General features: G+C 40.7%; 1 long non-coding RNA gene across 3 annotated transcripts in view; it reads right to left on the bottom strand.

Moving 5' to 3' along the window:
- The window catches only part of LOC117088093, a 180446-nt gene that overhangs the window by 152512 nt on the left and 3817 nt on the right, over positions 1 to 24117 (bottom strand). For 2 of the 3 annotated variants that reach the window (XR_004438998.1, XR_004438996.1), the window contains exon 2: positions 12493 to 12653. This is a non-coding gene — a long non-coding RNA (uncharacterized LOC117088093). Of the gene's footprint in view, positions 1 to 1076; positions 1199 to 12492; positions 12654 to 24117 lie in introns of all 3 variants that reach the window. The other variant, XR_004438997.1, reaches the window with a different exon arrangement.

Genomic DNA, 24117 nt, shown 5'->3' with positions numbered 1-24117 from the left:
TTACTCTTCCTGCCTTTTCACTGTCCTTTCCCTAAACCCTCAACCCTCCCCTTCCCCTTCTGCAGAGAGACCTGTCTACTGAGGAGTGGGAATTGAGGGAGGGACCCTGGCACTGGGAGACTGAATTCCGTTCACGCTCTGCCTCTGACCCACTGGTGCTGCTTCTTGGCAAATCAGTGAATCTATCGGGACCTGAGAAATGGCACCAAAAAGCTATGGGAATTGAGCTCCTTTCTTGATTATCTCACAAGGCTGGCCTGTGCTATGTGCACGTGGACAGGACTATGCTAAACGAGGAAGGCTCAGATAATAAAGTGCAGTTCTTTTAAACATGCATTCATTCATCATGCCCCAACACAGTGGGTGACTTGAAGGCCCTGTTCACAGCTAAGGCCAGCACTAGGCTTTTGGAATCTTACTTGTTCAGAACTTTTGATCCTTCAGGAAGACTAGCATGTAACAGATAATCACATAGACCAGGATACATAATTATGATCATGACATCATGACGTGTGCTACAGAAAAAAAAAGAAGACAGTTTCATCAGACCACATAATACGGGGACCTGACCCAGTCTTGTGGCTTATGGAAGATTTCCCTGAGGAAACAACATTAAGGTGAGGTCACAGGTTGAGCTGGAGTTCTCCAGGTGAAGAAAGGGTGGAACGGCATTCTTAGACAAGGGAACAGCAGGTGCAAACACATTGTTATAAAGGATGGCAGAGTTTTCAATCCATCAATCTTTTTTCTCTTTCCCCTCTTGCTCCCTCTCTCCCTCCTTGTCTTTTTCTCTCCTTCTCCTCCATATCATTCTCACGTCTTTCTTGTTTTACTTCTAATGTGGTTAATATACATTCATCTGCTTGGTGTCGTTAAACAGATAATATTGCTGGATCCCCAATTTGCATAAATGCTGTGGTGGACTTTCCTTCCAAATTTCCATCCCTAAGCATGCCCCCACATAAACACTGGCTTTCAGTGGTGTAAAAAGAAAATACAAGGCCACAAAAAACTCCTCATTCCATTGAGTTTTGCATTACATTGCAAACCACTCAGACATGATTTCTGGTACTGACCTTGCACCAGCTTCGAGGTGTCTTGGGCTGCTGGTGGATCCTGAGGTCTTCAGGTGGGCAAGGCAGCCACAGTTGAGTTGGTTCAGCTTGCAGATTTGGTAAAGAACTTGGAAGACATTTCCCTGGGAGTAGAAACAAGTGTCATCCTTTCAGGAGAAACAACTCTTTTCACGTCATTCGCTCTGATTCGCGCTACATTAAAATAAACCTTCAGTGTCAGCTTCTGGTGCGAGCCTCAGGACTTTTCTAAATGTATCGTCTTCACAAAGACATTTTCACTGTTAATCAACAGAGCGCCATGGATTTGACGCTCTGGTATTGGAGTACAGGTTTTGCAGTTATTTATTTACCGAGAGGGAAACAGAACAGTGGTTCCATTTGCTACTCCTAAATTTATTGTCAGTCCTTCTGTGTGGTGTAAAATTGTTAGTCGTCTTCAACAGCTCTCAGAAATAAGCATTCCAAATATATTCGCCTACTGTACAAAGATGTGCTGATGCCACTCCTTGCAATTTTGCCAGAGAGGATGGGAAATAGTAGATATAACTGGTAGGAAATGAATCTTGGGAAGAAAACAAAAACCTAGGACTTTTGCAAAGCCTATGAAATAGCAGGAATCGCAAAGGTGCTTCCTAGCATAGCCTACTTAAAAATGGCCAGGTTAATCACTACAGGCATAAAGGACAGGAGAAGGAGTGTTCCCATATTAACACAGTAGGAAAGAGCAAGAGGATGAACTTTCTGTGTAAGATGGCCCCAACCACCAGTGGTCAACCAGTGGGCTCACCGGTTCTTTCATCTGCATCCACTACCTGGTAACTCATACCCTTCTCTCTTCTCTGCCAAAAGAAAGAAAAATACTCTGACATTGGCCAGAGAATAGGAATTGTGTAAACTCGAGCAATTTGGAAGTCCCCAAACCTTTCTGCCTGAGGGAGAAACTTCCCAAAAACAAACAGGAAGTGGAACAAGGGTTTGCAACTATTTTACCACCCAAGTCAAAGATGTGCTGGAGTGGGAGTGCCACGGGTCACAGGAACTGATTGGAAAGATCTCTTCCCAACTCAGCATTCTGTAACCTCTTAACGGCAGCGTGAAATCGGCCATGATTACCAATCAGGACTAAGCTAATTTATCAGCACACTTCTGCCTAACATCTACAGTTATCCACTTCCTACCCCTAGATTATGTATCTATTTATTCATTCATTTAATTCCTATATATTGAGTCCTTATTATGTGCCAGCACTCTGGAATAGGAAATCCAGTCCCCATTTTATGTGTGTAAAAGCTGAAGTTCAGAGAAGTGAGATGACTTGTCCAGAAACACTTAGTGCCAGCTCTCTCCCAGGCACTAGGAATACAGGATGAAAAAGATCAATTAGGTCCTTGCCTACATGGGGTTTAGATACCATCCACTTTAAAATCTGTGTTTATTATAAAATTATTCATTTATTTTTCATTGTTAAGAAACAGCATGAAGGCATGTAAAAGAGACCAGTGGAACTTCCAATCAATTGAAAGAAACAATATGGTCACAATGAGCGAAAGTCCTGTCACAAAAAGTAAAAACGTTTTATATGATCTTGTGGGTGTTGCAGATGTCTAAGCGTGTGTCTGATTTTCGTTCGTATTGCCAGTCACCCAAAAGAGTCATAGATAAGCCCTCGGAGTAGAACTCCCAGTTCCCATTTCATACATGTGAAAGAGGAGTGGTTACGCCTTTAAGTCGTGGGAAGCACCAATATCACATCTTTAGGAAGTGGAATAAGAATATTGATTGACACCTGAGACCCCCTAAATGAGGCTACATATGCCCAGACGCTTTGTAAATAAAAAAGTGTTTTATAATGTCACCACTGATCGCCATAATTATTAGTGGCTGGCATTGTTATTACTACCGCATAAAAGCATAAAATCTAATACCAAACCTGATCCTGAGCTTAGCTTTCTAGAAGAAAGAACCAATGTTAAATTTTTAGGTGTTGTTGCCTCCATAGCAGCCCTCCTGAGAATTTCCTGGGGTGGTAGGGAGGGGATGGGGGAGAAAGGGGGTTAGAAAGCCAGGATTTTCTGAGGGCCAATGTTCTGCAGTGTCTGAGATGATAAGCAGACGGAGATTCCATTAGCTCCACTGATCCAGCATTGGGCTTTAGCCAACAGCAGACCCATCACGAGACCCCGGGCCAAAGATGAGCAACAGCTGCTGGAAACAGAGGCTGCTCTCCCCATCCACACAGTAAACCACTCTTCCTAGCGAAACAAAATGTTCTCATTTAAAATTATTTATTTAGTTTTTAAAGAAAGCCATGCGAGGCATTAAAGTTGTGCTGAAGCTGGTTGTGTTCAAAAACTCCAAATGATAACAAATGTTTTTATTTTATTTCATTTTATTTTCCAAACCATACGGATGTGCCAGCTCAACGCATCACCACTTGTTTATGCCAGAGCAGCTGTCGGCACCCTGATAATGCTATATAGCATCACTCAAGCACAGATGGCCAAACCAATGGAAATCATCTCACAAATTGAAAAAAAAAAATACAAATCAAAATAAAACCCCACTTCAAATAAGATTCCAACTGTAAACTTCTGCAAGAAAGAGGGTCGGGTAGAGGGGTGCGGAAATCCTATAAGTAGTCTTAAAATTCAGTATTGTTTTAACCAGGATACAGTGTGACTCGTCTGGTTAATCACAACTAGTATTTGACCTTTACAAAGGTACAATTTATGTTTCATGGCCAAGTGCAATTTTGTGTTTTATTTTTTTAATTATAACACTATGATTCAGAAGTCAGCCGCAAGAACAGAGTTTGGAAACTTGATTCCCTATAGGTTTTAGGCACTTTTTACGTATTTATTTGTTTTGACCATGAAAAAATAACCACTCATGACAGGGGTAAACTGCCAAAGACACACATCTCGGCCTGGTGTCCTAGAATCACCCGAAACCTTTATTAAAGTCAGTTCACATGTCCAGCCCCTGCGTCCTACACAGATGAGAGTAAGTTAAGCAGAGGATTACACTACAGGGAAAAGTCCTCCAGCTAGAAGGAAGCGAGCTCTGAAAGAACACATAGAATGTTGTGCTTCTGTTTGGCCTCTGTGAGCCAAAATTCTACCTGCTGGAACTTCCTTTATTGTCAATATTCCATGCTGCAGACAGCTAGCAGGGGACTAGAAAGAAACAGGAATAGAAGTCATAGGCACAGCCCTCCAACGCAGGAGGCACTATGCATGATCTCATTCAATCCCTGACTTCAGCGAGATAAGCAAGAGTATGACCATTTTACAGATGCAGGAATGGAGGCCTGGACTGGAGAAGTCACTTGTCCAGGGTTGTTGTGAGTTGAACTGTATCACCCAAAATGTGTGCTGAAGTCCTAACCACTAGTACCTGTGAATGTGACCTTGTTTGGAAATAGGGTCTTCACAGATATAATCACGATCCAAGTTAAGATAAGATTGTACTGGAATAAGGTGGGCCCTCAACCCAATGTGGCTGGTGTCCTTATAAGAAAAGGAGAAGAGACACACACACAGAGGCAAATGTCATGTGAGATACGGATATGTACAGAAAGAAGAGGATGGAAGGACACATGGTGAACACCATGTGACAATGGAGGCAGAGGTTGGAGCAATGTGTCTACAAGCCAAGGAAAGCCAAGGATTGTTGGCAACCACCACAAGCTAAGAGAAAGGCATGAAACAGACCCTCCTCTAGCGACCTCAGTGAGAATGTGACCCTGCCGGCACCTTGATTTCAGATTTTCAGCCTCTAAGCTGTGAGAGAATAAATTCCTGCTGTTTTAAGCCACCTCATTTGTGGTCATTTGTTATGGCAGCCCTAGGAGATTAATACAAGGGGTTAATATGATTCAGACATCTTACAATGACCAGATATCTTTTGCTCAAAATGAGAAAGAGAAACACTCTTGGCTGGGAGCAGTGGCTCACACCTGTAATCTTAACACTTTGGGAGGCCGAGGCAGGACAACCACTTGAGCCCAGGAGTTCAAGACTAGTCTGGGCTGCACAGTGAGACGCAGTCTTTGCAATTTTTTTTTAAAATCAGCTGGGCATGATGGTACACTCCTATAATCCCAGCTACTCAGGAGGCTGAAGCAGAAGGACACTTTGAGCCCAGGAGTTTGAGGCTGCAGTGAGCCATGATCTCACCACTGCACTCCAGCCTGAATGACAGAGTGTGACCCTGTCTCAAATAAACAAACGAATAAATAAATAAATAAAATACAGAGAGAGAGAAGCAATTTCTATGCAGGAATTTTGGTGCATTTCAAAGAATTTCAAAGATAAAGGAGAAATATATGACAGGGAATGGCAGAACTGGCAAGCCTTCTCCATAGCTCTGTTCATGACTCAGTATTGAATGCCTTCTCCATGCCACATGTCTCACCAGGTATTGAGGATTCAGAGCTGAGTCCATGGGCCCTGCCTTGGAGAGCTTAGCATTCAGTTTATAATGCTGGGTAATACTGGAAATGCCAGTGATGGATTTTACAATGCAGCGAGGTACCGGAGGCATTCTCATCAGAGAACTCACCTTTGCATTAGACTTAAAAGGATGAACAAGATAGTGCATGATGGAGAAGGCGTAGAAAATTGCCAAGCAGATGGAGCTCTTTGAGCAAAAGCCTAAAAGCAGAAGGTTGCCAGGTTTAGTAACAAAAGAAAACAAAATTACAGAATTCCAAGCTAAGTTTGAATTTCAGATAAATAATGAGGTTTTTTTTTCAGTTTAAATATTTGTTATGCAATAGTTGAGACATGACTTATACTAAAACAGTATTCATTGTTTATCTGAAATTCAAATTTAATTTGGCATGCTATATTTTCTCTGGCAATCTGATTGAAGCATGAACAGGAGAATTGTGTCCAGAGAACCACTAAAGGTTCCATATAATGGGGGGAAGAAAAAAAAACTGAGCAAAGGGCTGGCAGGAAAAGAATCTGAAACAGCAGGGGGAGACCAGGTCTTGAAAAGGTTTCCATGCCATGCTATGGCAGTCGAGAGACAACACTGTGGTTAAGAACCTGAACTGTGGTGCCAGAATGCTTGGGTTTGAGCATCACCTTAACTGTTTACTCATGATATAAATTGGATCCTCGGTTTACCCATCTGAAAACTAGTGATAAAATAATATCCAATCCAGAGCATTGCTGTGGCAAGTAAATGAATGGGTACATAGTAAGCATTCGTCCATGTTAACTGCTATTATTGGAACTGGACACACGCTCATGTATAAAAGCAAGAAACAAATGCTATTATCCAAATCCAGATGTTATCAGAAGTTGATAGACAAATATTGAAAGCACATACTGTATACTTGGGATACAAGTGTTTATGATGAATTCCTTGCTCTCCAGAGGTATGCATGTGTTTGGCTACAAATTACCTAGAATACCAACTATGACAGTGGGTTCAATTATTTTTAAAGTACTTGTTACCAGCTATTATTTGTTGGGCACTTTCTATGTACCATCTCCATAGTCAAACGCAATGAAGTCTATCAACTCTGACAAGCTCTTTACAAAATTATCTGATTTAATTCTCATAAAAATCCACTGATGTTGGCATCATTAGCCCCAATTTATGGATGAGCTATCCAAGAATGGAGGTGGAATTGTAACAATAGGAACTTGGATGTCAAACGTCAGTGCAGGCAGGAGCTGAAGACATCTTATTACTAGAATGGGGGATATTTAAGGCAGTATTGATGGGAATGTAGAATTAGATCAGGTGACAGGAAGGGTGATGATTGAGGAACAACTGCAAGGAAAGATCCCTGGCAGTGATTCACGAATTGGGGTGGTGAGGCAGCATTGAGGAGAAAGGTTGATTGATGCAGAAGCCATGTGTTAGCAAAGAGAAGCCCAGCATCTTCGCAGGTGGGCCTCCATTGACAGGGTGAGTGGTTTTCTGTGGCTCTGGTGATCTGCTGCAGGTTTTACAGAGAGGACAGTCAGACAGGATGCCTGAGCTGGTTCTAAATGACAATCCGGAAGGAGGAAAAAAAGTCAGGGAGCCAGAAAAGTCAACCTCTTGCCCAGACTCATCCCTGGACAATGGCTTGCTCAGGTTGATTTATTTCTCTGGAACCAGTCTAGCTAGTTTGGGTGCCCTGGATTCACTAGCAGTGAGCCAAACCTGGGGATGCCCAAGGCTTGATATATCTACTTGCCCTCCTCTCAAGGGACGTGACATCATTCAAGCACCAGCATGGGTCATTTTGATAATGCACTATCTGGCCTCATTTGACAAGAAAAATCCTACCAAGGAGAAACCGCACCCCAGTCCAGGGGCTTCCAAGTAGTGGGTTTAAGGTATGAAGAACCATTTTGCTCACATGAGAAATATGTGGGTCTCTTCAAAGGCAAAATGGTTTGAGGAGGAGAGCGTTCTTTGAAATCTCAACATTCAGTTAGCAAACAAGGTTTACTCCTCATTGCATGTTGCAGTTCAGATTTTTTTTCCTGGGTTTAAGAGTTAAACCAATTAGTGTGAACACATAAATCTCCATGTTTTCAACATGTTTATTGAGTGTCTATTTTGTGTTAGTTTATTGAGTGTCGATTTTATGTCAGGCACTATGTTCGACTTTTACATACTCTTTGAACATTAGTACATTCTCACTTAATCCTAATGGCACCAAGTGTTATCTCTATTTCATAGATAAGAAAACTAAGATTCAGAGAAGTTAAGGGACTCATCCATGGTTAACTGAGTGACAGAGCACAAACCTTGAATACAGGTCTCTTGACCCTAACCCTTATCTTTTTACCCACTTTTTATCTTTCCAAAGGATTAAAAGACAAATAATGTTCTTTATTTTCTAGACGATGAAAGGAGAGAACCATGGCCTGATTTTTTATTGACTCAGAGAGAGAGAAAACCCTCTCAGAATATCCTGCTCTTCTGAACTCTATCAACTTAGACATTCTTCCTGAAATATTCCTATTGCCAAACACACAACACACATACACAAACACACACACAACTGAAGCTATAACAACATCTTTACTCTTTAAAAGGGTCCCGGAAACAGCTTGAAATCAAAGACGCAAATCTTTTAATACTTTGTCCTAAGAAAATATCATGGGTAAAAATCATGGCAATGGATTTCAGGTAGTGAAGTTAACAGGTATCTCTTACTCTACATACTAATTTTTTTGCTAGAAGTTTCATGTAAATTGATTGTTGCTTAATTCAATGTGATTTAAAATTCACTTGCAAAACTTTAATTGAAATTAGTTCTACAGCATCTTGGTTTATAAGATGAATAGTCCTTTTGTAATCTGTGCATTTACAAATTGTGATTTCTTTAAATTGTGTTATAGGAAAGCTGTGACTATCTATCTGCTAGAGAGGTTGATCATTTCTTTATTTTTTCATTTTCTTGGAAACTAACTTAAAATTGGTCAATCTCAAAACATTAAGAGATGTAAGTCTTCTAAGTCTCCATGAGGCACTTAATATAAACTCTTGTAAAAAAAAATATACCTGCATTTAGGTATAGACATTCCAAGTTCTTGGGTCTCAGCGTTCCCATCTAAAAAAAATAGATTAAATATTCTTTTCATTAACTTATGTATCTGTCAAATGCTCTCACATCTCCCAGGCTCTCTAAGTCAGAGTTTCTGGATACAGAAGTATAGCATAGCCTAGAAATGATGAAGAGACTCCTTTTCACACAGATGAAAAATGATAAATTCTAACTAGGAAAGAGAAATGATAATAAACAGATTACTGGAGCCACCTGGTTTGTAGAACTTTTATTATTCAGACAAGAATGTCAAGCTGCATAGAATTTACTCATTAGAGTCCTTACTGAAGACTTAAGCTGCAGACAGGGGGCCAAAGAGTCCATGAAAATAGCAGCCATTCAAAGATCATCTCCTTTCACGATAAAAGCGCTCATTAAATCAGGTGCAACAGCAATGTATCTTGACATAATAAAGGCCATATATGACAAGCCACACCTAGCATCACGTTCAACAGTGCAAAACTAGAAGCTTTTCCCCTCTAAGATCAGGAAAAGACAAGGATGCCCACGGTCACCACTGCTATTCAATGTAGTACTGGAAGTTGTAGCCAGAACAGTTACGCAGGAGAAAGAAATAAAAGGCATTCAAATCAGAAAGAAAGAAGTACAACTGTCTCTGTCTGCAGAGGAGCAATAATTTGGGGTGGTAGTGCTAATGGCAATGATGGTGATAATACTGCTGATGGCAGTAGTGGTCATGGTGATGGTGATGATGGTAGTAATAGCAGTCGTGGCAATGATGATGGTGATGACGATGGTGGTGGTGGTAGTGATGGTGATAGTGCTGGTAATAGTGATAATGATGGTGGTAATGATGACGGTGGTAGTGGTGGTGGTGATGATGATGGTGGCGATGATGGTGGCTGTGGTGGTGGGGATAGTGATGGTTATAATAGTAGGTGTTGCAATGGTGCTGGTGAGCATGGCAGTGGTTGTGGTGGTGGTGATGGTGGTAGTAATCATGGTGATGGTGGTGATGCTGATGGTGGTAGAAATAGTAGTTGTGGCAATGATGATAGTGAGCATGATGGTGTTTGTGGTAGTAATGGTGATGGTGATAGTGGTGCTGGTGATGGTAGCGATAGTAGTTGTAGCAATGATGTTGGTGATGTTAATAGTGGTGGTGGTGATGGTGATGGTAGTAGCAACAGTAGTTGTAGAAATGATGGTGGTGATGATAATGGTGGCAATGATAATGACGGTGATAGTTATTGTGGTGGTGATGTCAGCAGTGACATTAGTGGTGGAGGAAATGACATGGAAACTGTTATTTCAATAGCCTTGGAACTAATACATACTCTCATTCACTGCCCTTGATTCAGCTTCCACTCTCCCAGCACTCAACCTCTAACCAGCATGCTTCTCTTGGTGTCTCCATACAACTGTCCCCCTCATGTAAGTCTATCTTATCATCTCCCTTTCTCGCTATTCCTCTTTTCAAATCTAATTCTCCAACCAGAGACCTCTCTCATCTGCCCACACCGAGTCCAAATACTTTATTAGTGCCTCTGTATTTCTGCCACGTGCACGATTTTTTCTTCTCCTTTTACTCTTTTGGAATGACTTCATTCATTCTACCATCTTTTATTTACTTTCAGACCTGTCTTCTATGGATCCCATCATATTGGGATCTTCTTTTAAATGGTCTCCAAAATTATTTGGCTGTATGGTGTTTCTTTGGAATAAGTCCTAAAATGGTGAAATGTTTTCTCTTTCTGAAACTTAATGTCTGTTGTAAAGGCCTCTATGCACTCCTAAAAGCTCCCCTCTCCTGTTCCAGAAGGCATCTGAACTGGTTTAGTCCACCTGTCTTGATATTGTGCTAAGAAACTACTACTGCATTACATATTCTCCTTCATGTTTTCTTTTCTAAATAAATAACTGAACCAATTAGAGAATCCTAGCTCTTCCAGTACATGCAAAATGCCCTTTCTACTCTCTTCTATTAACTGAAGTTTCTTTGGCCTTGGGTCTTCTCTTATGTCATGAGTTTATGCCAATACTCTGTGAATCTAGGTTTAGCATATACAGTTGTTGTCTATGCTGCACTGTGATCTTGCATATAGATCCTCAACCAAATATCCCTTTTAAGGATGTTTGTTGGAATAAGAAGTCATTGGGTGACTGAATGAGCAAACACTGACTCAGTGCTATAGACCTAGCACAATGGTCAGCATCTATTGGGCACTCAATATTTGTTGACAGACTGACTGATTGACTGACTGAATGAATGAAAATGAGGAACTCAGAAAGTATGAGAAGACATGTTCCAACCATTCTCCTTGAGATGATCAGAAAAATTGTCACAAAGGAGGTAAGGTGATTTGCTTTTGGTGGCTAGAATTTGGATTGACAAAGATGAAATGGATAAGGTGATAGGTTCCCTAGGAGGAACAAACAGGATATGATGGTGGAGGTAAGAAGCAACTCTCATCTCTTTCCATGAGAATATTTCCAAAGACAATCTCCTTTTCCTCCTCCTCTGTCTTCTTCTAGGATAATGGCTCTTTTCACTTCTTCTTTTTTTTTTTTTTTTTTTTTTTTGCCTTTTATGTATTTATTTATGATCGTTTTAACTTTTATTTTAGGTTCAGGTGCTTATGTGCAGGTTTGTAATATAGGTAAAATACTGGTGGTGGGGTCTGGTGTACATATTATGTTGTCACCCAGGTGATAAGCATAGTACCCAATAGGTAGCTTTTTAATCCTCACCCTCCTCCCACCTTCCACCCTCAAGTAGGGACTGGTGTCTGTTGTTCCCTTCTTAGTGTCCATGTCTACTCAATGTTTAGCACCTACTCTTAAGTGAGAATATGAAGAATTTGGTTTTCTGTTCCTGTGTTAGTTTGTTTAGAATAATGGCCTCCAGTTCCATCCATGTTACCGCAAAGGACGTAACCTTGTTCTTTTTTTATGGCTGCATAGTATTTTATGGCATATATGTGCCACATTTTATTTATTCTCTAATCAAATCATGCAAGGCCATTGACTCCTAGAAGGTACCTGGAGTGAGTGAGGTGGCTCTAGCCACTTTCCCGTGGTTTCTCACAATCCACCAGGACTCAGCCCTCACTTGCCTGGCCCATGCACAGTGGTTCTCAGTGTCCACTGTCAGTGTTTTATATTCCCACAGTCTCTGGCCCCATTAGAATGGTGACAAAACTTCCACTGCTGGTTCCAGGCGGTGGCCCCTTTTTGGTTCCTATCACATTGCTAAACTCCTGAAGAACACGGAACCCCTGGCAGAGAACACTTCTCTGTACAGGCTGAGGGAGCAGAAGTTGGGGAGCAGATTTGCTTATCACTCAGCAAGGTAATAAGGAAAGAGCTTTGCTGTCTGTTCAGACCGAACGCACCCAACTCATACTGTCACATTGCAAGTTTATCTCCCCAACTAGATGTACATTCCTTAGAAGCAAAGACTGTTTCATTCAACTCTGTACTCCCACAATGTCTAACACATGGTTTGAAAACAGTAAATATTTATAAGAACAAATTGGTGAAAGCTTATCCCTTAAGCCGGCCTGAAATGAGTCATCATCAGTGGTGCTTAGGATGATACAGTACTTGAGACTACAAGCTTTGGACCCAGAGGGACCAAGGGTTATGTCCTGATTCTGATCCTGTTGAATGACCTTGACCTTGACAAGTGATTACAATTTTAAGTGTCAGTTCCCTCATCCACGCAGTAAACACACCAGAACCTACCTCACAGGGTCAGATGAGAATTACATAAGACAATACACTTAAAACGCCAAACAGGACCTAACATATATTAAACGTTTAGTAAATATGGCCCACAGTTATTCCTTACATTATGGCTTAAATATATAAAGTATAATGCAGAAATACCCATAATAAGAGTCGTTCCCCTGTTCAACTTCACAAAGATGCTGAAGATCAAGGCAATCTAAGATGACAGACCCAGCAGAAGTGGAGGTCCCAAATGATGATCTTGAGACCTCTCAGACAAGCAGAGGTGCAGGGAAAGGTAAAGTATATGGAGACGAGATCTGAAAAAATAAGAAAATTAGGCCCCTCTTAAATTACCTCTACCCAGCATTAATCACAATGGATGCAGCATAAGGTCTATTTTTACACCAACACTAGAGGTCACAGGCAGTGGACATTTTGTTTGTTTTTTTTTTTCTACTTCTCAAATTACTCAGGACTCAAAGTGGAAAAGATGACCTGTTGGTTTGCTGACGGGATATTTTAGGCAAAGTCATGGGGCACTGACTTTTCTCTTCTCAGGACAAAGTAAAGTGATGCTTTGTCAACCACCTGGCCAATTTTGTTGCTGTCGACAGTGGATCCTAATAACATGGTCGGCAAAATAGGCTGGGGCCTCCTGTGTGATCTACTTTAGCTCCTGGATTTCCTATACAGACTGTCTCCATTGATCAAATATAATCGAATAATGGCTGAAATTCTGCATCTCCATGGGCCCTATAGGCCATTTCTTTATGACATGACCAAATTGGCCATAGCGCATTCAATTTGTTTTAATGGCCAACACAGATGCAATTAAGTGGATTGACTGTGCAGCGATCCAAATTGTCCATTAAGAAGGTGGCCGAAATAACTGGACCAAAATCATGTACCCCCCATCCACTTATTTTGGGATGTCTAAACTTGGCCACACCTTTAATTTTCTTAAAACCCCTGTTAACTAGCTCTGTTTAATGTTGATGCTACAGTGTTCTTGAGAATGAAATGAAGCAGGTTTGAAAAAATAAGAAGAGATTTTTAGGATGATTCTAAACCTTCTGATCTGCGTGAAGTAATAGGAAGTAAGCACCTCATTCGAGCTCTGAATATTTACAAGGATATGAGAAATTAAATGCATTGGTGCAGATTGCTACTAATACTCATTTTATGAGGAGGGATTTATCTTCTCACATTAGCAGCCCCCAAGGTTGTGATCTGTCTCTATAATATGTACCTGCATTTGAACAATTGACAATTGACTTCATCTGTTCCTACTGTGCTAATTTAATCAGTGAAGAATAACTACTCTTGCAGGAATTTTAAAGATGAAAAACACATCCATTATATTATTGAATACAATTGATCTTTGAGTACCTATGTATGGTTAGATATATGAATTTGATTCCTTTGTACAACTATCAGACAGTCTATATAGGAAGTCTCATTTATTAGGTAGAGGCAGAATGTGTCTGCTAAGATATTTTCAACTAGATATTTAGCAGTACAGGACCAGTTATTGCTAACAGAAATAGGCAAAAAAAAAAAAAAAAAAAAAGATGAATACAATCAATCTGATCTATCTTGAACTTTCATGTTTAAAGTCTCTATTTTCCATTTCAGTGAGCATTTTTCTTTTATATATGTGCCATCAATAGTCATGGGCAAAATCAAAAAACAGACGCATCAAAATAGAGTAACTAGCAAATAAATAAAAGCATCTCAGCTGCCTTCCAAGCACTATATTTCTCCCATCATTTGCTAAAATTACTGGTATCTTAAATCGATACTGTGTTTTTTGATTTTGAAAATACATTTTCACTACAGTCTCATTTTATTCTCCAGGACTTCTTCTAAGTCAGGTGCGGCTATCCCCATTTGGCTGATGAGGGAAGCACAGCAAAACTGAGTGACTTACCAAGGTTACATGGTAATTAGTGGTAAATGGAGGAACTAGGGCTGCTGCCTCAGAGCCTTGGTCCCCCTCCTGAGAAGGCAAAGAATGATCTGCAGTCACACTGACTATCTAGACCCAATTCTCTTATAGACTTGGAGGAGGATGGCTCATCTCAACCATACCATCCCCGGTGTCTCAGTTCTCTTGATCCCAAGCAATTTTCTCAAAAGCAATATAGTGTCATGGTTAAAGTGAAGTATCTGGATTTGAATCATATCTTCATTTTTCTTGGACATAAACTAAAGATAACAATAGCACCTACCTCATAGTGTTATTCTATACTATCTCCTGACTGGGTTTATGAGTTCTCTCCTGTTGACCAGTCTATACTGATTGGGCCACTATGACTACCTAGTATTCAGTAAATATTTGTTGAATGAATAAATGAGAAATAAACAAGATGAAAATATCAACTGCCTGTCATATAGTCATAAATACTCTATAAATGTTCACTATTATTAATAAAAGTCTTTGTAATAGGCCAGGCACGGTGGCTCAAGCCTGTATCCCAGCACTTTGGGAGGCCGAGATGGGCGGATCACGAGGTCAGGAGATCGAGACCATCCTGGCTAACATAGTGAAACCCCGTCTCTACTAAAAAATACAAAAAAACTAGCCGGGCGAGGTGGCTGGCGCCTGTAGTCCCAGATACTCGGGAGGCTGAGGCAGGAGAATGGCGTAACTCCAGGAGGCGGAGCTTGCAGTGAGCTGAGATCCGGCCACTGCACTCCAACCTGGGCAACAGAGTGAGACTCCGTCTCAAAAAAAAAAAAAAAGTCTTTGTAATAGATTATATCAGAAAGACAGAGCCTTAGTTTCCTCATCTCTAAAATGGGCTAAATAATATTTCTCTTTCAGGGTTGTCAGAACTATTTTAGAAAGATCCATACAGGGTGCCTGGTATGGTATGTAGCCTTAGTGCTGCTGAGCTGTTATTATTATTGTTGGTGGTGGTGGTATTTACAAACTTTGGGACTCCTCTAAGATTTTGCATATATAAAGAAAGTGAAAGTGGAAAAGAAGCAATTGAAAAAGGCTATTAGTCACTGGGCAAAATCAAAGGAGAGAGGCATCAAAATAGATAGCTAGCAAATAAATAAATATATCTCAACTGCCTTTCAAGCAATATATTTCTCCCACCATTTGCTAAAATTTTTAGTATCGTAAATTGATACTGTATTTTTTTGACTTTCAAAATACATTTTCACTGTAGTCTCATTTTATTCTCCAGGACTTCTAAGTGTTCACCATATATCAGACATTTATGTACAACACAATAACTAGCCTATGTGGAAAATAATCTGATTTACAGGTTATAGAAGCTGAGGCTCAGCCCTGTGCAAGGTCATGGCTCATGGAATTTGGGTGCCATTGAGCTTTTCTCCAAAATCTTTGATATTTTTGAACTATATGTCCCTCAACTAGTGCTCTTGCCCTTCCCCACACTGAAGCATATTCCTCTCTAGGAATTTAATGCAAAGACAAACTTTGAGAGCAGAGGCCAAGTGAGGCTATTGTAGCTGCTCCCCAATTGGTTTGAGGGTAAGGCAAGGACTAGCATCAAATATCTGACATACAGCAGGAGCACAGTAAATACCTGCTGGATGATTAATAAATTCTTCCTTATCTGGGGAGAAAATCAGTGGGGTAGAAGTTTCAGGGCCTCCTCACCTGCCTTGGGTCTCAGGCAAACCCAAGAGGCTCCACGAGAACTCAAGGCCACAGTGGATCTCGGTCACACTATTGCTACTGCAAACATTTTTCAGGATATATCTCATATATTCTCTCAATTTAGAAAGAGAGATTTGTTTAGCAGCCCTACATTAATACCTTCCCTTCTGCTCTACCCCACAGCTCCCGGGTTCAACAGGCCCCCAGTAGTCCCCACTTGTAACACACGGCAAATTTAATGATACTTGGGAAACATGAACCACCTCCTCAACTCTTCTATTTTTTTACAGTGACACAATTAGCCAGATGACGAAGCTCTTTAAAATGAAAGAAAACATTTAAAAAAATTGATTTTTTCTACAGAGCCATAATATTAAATGTATCATTCCAAACTGAAGCGGGGACTAATTTAGAAGCGATGCATAAATCTAAAACTATCTGAGTATGGCGACATTTTTTTTTTAAAGCCTAACAAAAAATTATATATGTGGAAGCTTGTCTATCATTAAATTACTTGGTTTGGATTTCCACTAATAAAATATAAGGACTTGTTACTATATTAAGGAAGTCACTCCCATTATTAATTTGTTAGATAAATGGCTCCTCTATCTTGGAACTTTAAATGAAATGGAATTCACTAATCCTAATTGCTTTGCCTTCTACTGGAATTTTTTCCCATTAGTTCAGCATGATTTTTTTTTCTTCTTCTTCTCTTTTCCACTTGAAGCGGGGAGCCTTCTTCAACTTAAAGCCTTCGGGTATACTTTATGGGTTTATTAGTTATCAGGTATTCATTCAAAGGGGTTAATTAAGCAATAACTTTCTATTGACTGCAGTATACAAAGAATAAAAGGCTTGACTTCACCTGCTGATTAAACACCTAGTGGCCGTGCCTTCATGTTCCTCCCTATGGTTAGGTGAAATAAAAATCTTTGACCAGTTCTGGTCACGGGTTGCAAGGCCACTCAGGAGGACAGTTACAACCAGTTTGTATTTACAACTCAAGCTACCTTGAGACTGCCGAGAAAGAGAAAGAACTTCTGCTTCTCGCGGTTTCCAAGGAGAAATTTTGTCCCTAGCATCTTTGCTAAGAATCACCATTTTTCTCTGCAGCATGCTTTTCAGCAACGGAAGGTGAAGGATGATTTCCTTCACCATCTCTGGGGAGTTTCATACAATTAAAACAAGTCAACATAATAAACCCACAGGGGTGGTGGTAGTTTACACACCTATCTTGGAATTTTTTGAGATCATTTCAACTTCAAGGTACATCTAAGCTTCATGCCTAGTGGTTGCAATTCTCCACATCAAATTAGTGACAGAGGCATATCATGCTTTCAAGGAAGATGGGCTCTTTGAAGACTGACCAACAACTTGTCAAACAAGGGAGGAAGGAGATGAGTGTTCACTCAGAAGATTCCATGAATTCAGCTTTTAGGCGGGAATAAAATAAAGCAGCTTTAAAGTTATGGTCTTGGGACGTGCTAGGATGTTCTTCTGAGAAGAGAAAAAAAAGGACAGTTCATGAAAAATGTATTCATCAGACGCTTCTAATTCATGGCCAATCCTACCCCAAAATTATGTGGTGGTAGGAAAAAACAGAAAACTGCATCCTTGGGTCCCTGGTCTCATCCTTTCCTACTCCTTCCTTTTCCAGTATAACTCGAAAGAGACGGTACTTTATCCAGGAGGACATAGAGCATACAGTAGGGTGTTCACAAACATGGATATGGAATGATTTGCACTTGGATTTGAGCCACAGTTCTCTCATTTATTAACTGAGTGACCTTGGGCTGGTTATTAAGTTATCTGAGACTCACACATATACAATCCCATTCATACCACATAATAATTTCATAAGGTAGATATTTCTCTAATTTCCATATAACTGATGAGGAAATGGAAGAATAGAGCAGTTAAGTGGATGATCCAAAGTCACTCACCTACCTCAAAGGTTGATATAAGATCAAATAAGATGCATGTAAAATCTTTGGCACAGGACTGGTCCTACTAAGCACCTGATAAATGTCAGAGGTTGCTATCATTATTACATCACTCTTGCCGACTTAGCCATCCTTTACTTAGCTAAATATACTCTAAAAGAATTAGGTACATACAGGGTAACCATACCCTTTTTTTTCTGTTTTTTCCTTAAAATGTAACAGAAATAAATCTATTAAGTTTTTGCACATAATTTTGACCTCACAATACACACACACACACACACACACACACAACTAGTCTTGCTCATAACTCTGTATTTTATAAAATTTGCAAAGCATTGCTTTTAATGGCAAAAACTGCAATTACTTTTGCTCCAGCCTAACATCAAAAACACATAGAGAATCCATTATCTGTCTAGGGAGACATACATAGAGAAGACCACATAAAACTATTGCAATACACACCCTTGAGAAATGACATCATTGTACTCACATTGGAGAACAAAAACACATATGCTACAGTGACTCTCTTCCAAAGAGTACAGTATAGAAGGTAGCGGACAAGAGTTACTGTACAGTGGGAAAACCATGGCTTCCAAAATCAAGTCTGTGTCCTTTTATCAAACCTCCCTTCTCCACTTTTAAGTAGGTTGGAGAGGCTGAGGAAAGAGGCAACACCCACTTATGCATTGAAGTATCCTAAAAATACGTATTAAGTGGTTACCCTGTGCCAGGCTCTGATCAGAGCAAGTGCCTGCCTTCAGGGAGCTTAAAGTCTCCTGAAAAAGAACACGGAGGTGGCCCTACTACAAGGTAACACCAAAGCTCTGCCTTATAAAAGGCCCCAAGACAATGATCTGCAAAGGGCAGGAAGGGGATTATCAATCCCCATGTGCACGAAAGGGAAGGGTCTAGAAGGTCAATGTTGAGATATGAGGTCGCAGTGATGCACAGACCTGGAGTCTCTCCCATGAGCTTGCAGCCCTCTTTCTAGTTGCCTTGTCTCGTCCTACTGGGATAAAGGCAAGCCTAAATTCAGCATTTAGGAGAACAAAAGAGAAGCAGTGTGACCCAGAGACTACAAATATTTTTCTTAAGCAACCACAAGGGACAGGCTGTTTGGTGAGCACACTCACCAGATGGCTGGGGCTCGTCAGCTGCTTCCAATCAAATCTTGCACCACTGAGTTGGTGCATCCCACACACTCAGCAAGATTCTGCTGAGGTGCGGGCGGGGCGGGGGGGGAGGTGCAGAAAACACCCTGTTTTCTCCATACCTAGAAAGTGTGCCCTTGGAGTTTGCAGGGCAGAATCCAAAACTAACAAAGTATCAGGAGAAGACAAAAGGAAACTGAAGACAGCACCCTGTTCTGGGCCATGTGTTTTATTTTAAGTTTATGGCTTTGGAGTAAAGGCAAGGAGAGAAACTGGTTCTTCAAGTCTGTGTGGGCAGAGAGAGGCAGGAAAAGGTTGGGAGAGGAGATGGAGGGAGCTGGCTTGGAAGAGATGAATGAGAAAGGGGGAACAAGAAAGAAATTAGAACGTCCAAAGATCATTTGCAAAGATCACAAGGTGGGAAAGCTCCATTTATGATGACTAATATTATTTTGTAAATTAGAACATCTTTACTTAATTTCAGATATGGAGAAAATAAAAGGCTGAATTTATTCATTTATATATAAATATGAATTTTGTACATATGAATATGTATTCATATGTGTATATAAATATGCACACATATACATATATACACACACACATATATATATAATAGGAATTTTGGAAAACGCACTTTAGTGGAAATTTTAAAGTATTCAATACCTTTTCTCCTTAAAGACCAGAATGTTTTCTTTTAAAGAAATGACTGTTAGAACGAATGTTCTTCCATGAAGGGGTTTCAGTGAGGAATGAGATGCAATTCAATATGGTGATGTTTGACTTCTAGCACCTCTTTGTCCATGCATCCACAATAAAATATAGCTCCTGAGTTTAACCTATAACCTAGATAGCACTTTGGGTTTTGGACCACAGAACGCCAACAAAGATTCCAGGAGAAACAAGTGGGCATTAGAAATACCGCCTCCAACAGACCCTCCCTCTCAATCTCTCTCCTTCTCAATCTGAATGATGAGTTTTTCAGCTTTTTCTTAGAAACAGAACGTCTTTTCGGGCACTGGGATGATGCTTGCTGATTTGGACACCCCTACATAGTTCATAGGCTCTAAAACACAGGGAATTGCAAAAACACCCAGGTTTGCTGAGGACATTCAGTGTCATGTAGGTATGCACACCTTGCCATGTCCTGGGGCCACCAGACTTGTTCATACCTGTTTATCATTCCAAGATGCGGAGCAGGCAGATCTGTTCCTATAAGACACTTACATAAAAGAAAACGCCAGACTCTCCTTGGAACAGAACACATGCCCCATCCCAAGCTATTCCAGACAGCAGGGGTGGAAGAAGTCTTATTGGAGTTCAATAAAAGGTTTAGTTTTTGCCTTGTTCTCCTTCCCCTGCACTAAATCACAGGAATATAAAAACTAAGACCAGTAATCTCTTACAAATGCAAATAAAAATTATCACTTAGATTATGTACCTCCTGCTATCCAATACTTCTTCCAAGCCAGGTACAAAAGCACCACCAGACAGGATTTGAGCACTGGACATGCTAAGGTTGAAAGTGTCTTAGTATGGCTGGGCGCAGTGGCTGACACCAGTAATCCTGGCACTTTGAGAGGCTGAGGTGGGTGGATCACCTGAGGTCAGGAGTTTGAGATCAGCTTGGTCAACATGGTGAAACCCCGTCTCTACTAAAAATACAAAAATTAGCCGGGTGTGGTGGCAGGCTCCTGGTGATCCCAGCTACTCAGGAGCCTGAGGCCCAAGAATCGCTTGAACCCGGGAGGAGCAGTTGCAGTGAGTCGAGATGGTACCACTGCACTCCAGCCTGGACAACAAGAGTGAAACTTCATCTCGAAAAAAAAAAAAAAAAAAGACTGTCTTAGTATAAACTGGACACTTAATACGTATACACTAAAAAATGAATATTGGAATCTGAAATCTTTCAGGGAAAGAAGAGTGGATAAGAAGGGAGGAAGAAAAGCGCTCCTCTTTCCTTTACTCAGGATGGAATACTGCCTTCCAAATCTTGTCCACTTCTCTTTGCCCAGGAGTGGCTCGAATTCATGTACTTTTACCGCCTATGGTTTCATGGTTAGAAATCCGTCCCTAAAACTTGATCAGTAAGCTATAATTTTCCCTCTCCAAGATCGCTCCATTGTGTAGAGATTTTGCTAGCTTGTTTGTTTGTTTATTTGTTTTAATTCTGATGAGACGCTAAAAATATCATGGGACTTATTGTTGACAAGGGTTGCTAAGTGTTTCTAAATCAGGATTTCAATGGATTTTGCTGCCATTATATGTAAGCTTTCTCTGAGAAAGAATAAGTATGATGAAAAGGGCCAGGATGCAAATATACTATCCTGCTTCTTTTATTTTAATTCACTCGAGACTTTCCTCAGTCATTTAAGCCAGCCAAAAGCATTTTAAATATTACAAGATCCCAGGTATCTGTATGATTTTTCATCACCGGGTTCCTAGCCCTTTACTAAAGTGATTCATAGTATATAATAGACGACCAATAAATATAGACTGGGAGGATGAAGGGGTGACTGCGTAAGAGTATCATAGAATTAATGGGAAGTGGTTTCAAGGATCTGCCTGGTTCTTTCTCTCTTCAATTCATCACTCAAAACTCTATTTCCTAGAAAAATACACAAATTATGCCAGGGGATCCTGGTTGTAGGCGATCTCTAGGCTGTCTCTGGCTTCTCTCCCACAAACTTTTCTTAAATAACCCGTCAGAGTGCTTGCTTCTGGTTTGTACAGAGCATGTAAGTTGCAGGAGTGTTTCCAAACTCCTCTGATTGGAACCATCACCTGGGATGCTTACTAAACACACAGTTTCCCAAGTTCCTCCTATGGATCGCAACTTCGGTTGCACATTAGATTCAACGGGGGAGCTTTTAAAACTCCTGATGACCAAGCTGTCTTTCAGACCAACTCCATCAGAAATTCAGGGTGTGGGATTCAAACATCAGGAGTTTTAATGCTCCCCAGGTGATTCCCGCGTGCAGCCCAGTGTGAGTACCACCGTAGAGATTGTGAATCAGCAGATCTGCTTTGAGACCTCAGAGATTCTGCAACAAACCCCAGGTAACATTAGCCAGTTTCACCTAGAACCAAATGGTTTAATCAACGAAGCCACTTGCTGATCATTGTTTTTTTTTCTGAAACACCAAGCAAATCATTACACTTATATTTTGGCTAGACTGATTTTTTTTTTTTTTTTTTTTTTTTTTTGAGACGGAGTCTTGCTCTGTCGCCCGGGCTGGAGTGCAGTGGCCGGATCTCAGCTCACTGCAAGCTCCGCCTCCCGAGCTTCTCTGCCATTCTCCTGCCTCAGCCTCCCGAGTAGCTGGGACTACAGGCGCCCGCCACCTCGCCCGGCTAGTTTTTTTTTGTATTTTTTTAGTAGAGACGGGGTTTCACCGTGTTAGCCAGGATGGTCTCGATCTCCTGACCTCGTGATCCGCCCATCTCGGCCTCCCACAGTGCTGGGATTACAGGCTTGAGCCACCGCGCCTGGCCTAGACTGATATTTTTAGTCGACATCAAATACACTTTAAATTGATCTGCAATGTCAAAGGGGAGTAATACATCATCACCATAAAACCCCAAAAAACTTGAGACAAAACTGAATTAAGAGCAATTAATGACCCAAAGTGAGCTTAATGATGACCATGATAGTTAAATTCTGTTTGGTAGGACGAGACTCATTTCTTTCATCTATATTGTCATTAAAATGGACTACCATGGCTCCATGATAATTTGAATGGTTTAATGTTGCTATTTAGGAATGAAGAATAACAGAGTTTACATCTTGGCTAATCCATTAACAAGCTGAGGGACCCTATGCAAGTTACTCCATGACTTTGTGCCTCACTTTCCTCATCTGTTAAATGGAAATAATACTGTCTACATTCTCTCAGTATTATCCAGAATATTCTCTTAAATGAGATGATATAGATGAAACAGGAGCAAACAGAAACCACTGATAACTCTCCCTTGTGACCCCATGTGGTTATTTATTAAGTCAATAACCTCTCTTCACAGGAACTGATTACGTAATGTTTTATGGTATTTTTCTGTTCATACAGAAAAGCAAGAAAGAGCCCTGGGTCAGAAGTCAGGTAAAGTAGATTCTAACCCACATATCACTACCACCTAGCTGTGTAACCTGTAGTAACAGCCTATTTCTCAGGGCCTCAGTTTCCCTCGACACCAAATAAAGCGCTCCAAAATTTGGAGACGGTTTCAAAGCCATCTTAGAGTCCCTTACAACTGCCACAGAGTGTGATTATCTTTGTTGGTAAACTAAATGTCAGGGAAACACTCAGGCTTTCTTCTCATTTATTTCAGACTTTCACGCCATTGGTAATTTACTGATCATTTTGTCTCTTAACTACGAGAATTAGATCAGCACAATCCAGAGAATAAAAACTAGGCCTATCTTTACTAGAAAAGAAGATTTGGATTTCAGGGTAACACAGATGCAAGAATATGTGGCTTTTCTGCCAGGCCTAGTGGAAGGGTATTCAAGGCTTGTTCCCTTCAGGGACAGCCGGCATCACACCAACCTCACTCACAGTCCAGTGTTTACAGGCACTCCAAAACCTAAGAGTGTATCTCATAAAAGCAGGGCCTGTCCAAATCCCCTGTAATGTCTCCAAAGGGAAAGGATAGAGTCAATAACCAGGGCTGTATCTGTGTGTTGTAAATGCCCCAAACCTCTATTCCCTCTCTGAGTTCTCGCACGCACGTGTGCATGCACACACACACATAAACACAGCCATAAATATATACACTCCCATTTAATAGACTGGGGATTCAAATTACAGTTATAGTGTCATAAAACTGACTAACTGCAGGGTGTGTGCTGAAGTCTAAATGTGTGTGTGAGGTGGGTGGGGGCGGCCAGCTTACAGCCTTCCTCCTTTCCTTGAGATTCTACATTCTCAAAACGTGAGATTCCTCTGGGACATTTAAATAAACTGTATTCATAGGGGCAGCTACATAATTTGCTGGCCCGGTGCAAAATGAAAACATGGGGCCTCTTCTTCAAATCGTATTAAGAATT

The sequence above is a fragment of the Trachypithecus francoisi genome, unplaced genomic scaffold, assembly GCF_009764315.1.
Source record: "Trachypithecus francoisi isolate TF-2019V2 unplaced genomic scaffold, Tfra_2.0 Lachesis_group10, whole genome shotgun sequence".
NCBI lineage: Eukaryota > Metazoa > Chordata > Mammalia > Primates > Cercopithecidae > Trachypithecus > Trachypithecus francoisi.
This window is presented reverse-complemented; position numbering and strand designations above follow the sequence as displayed.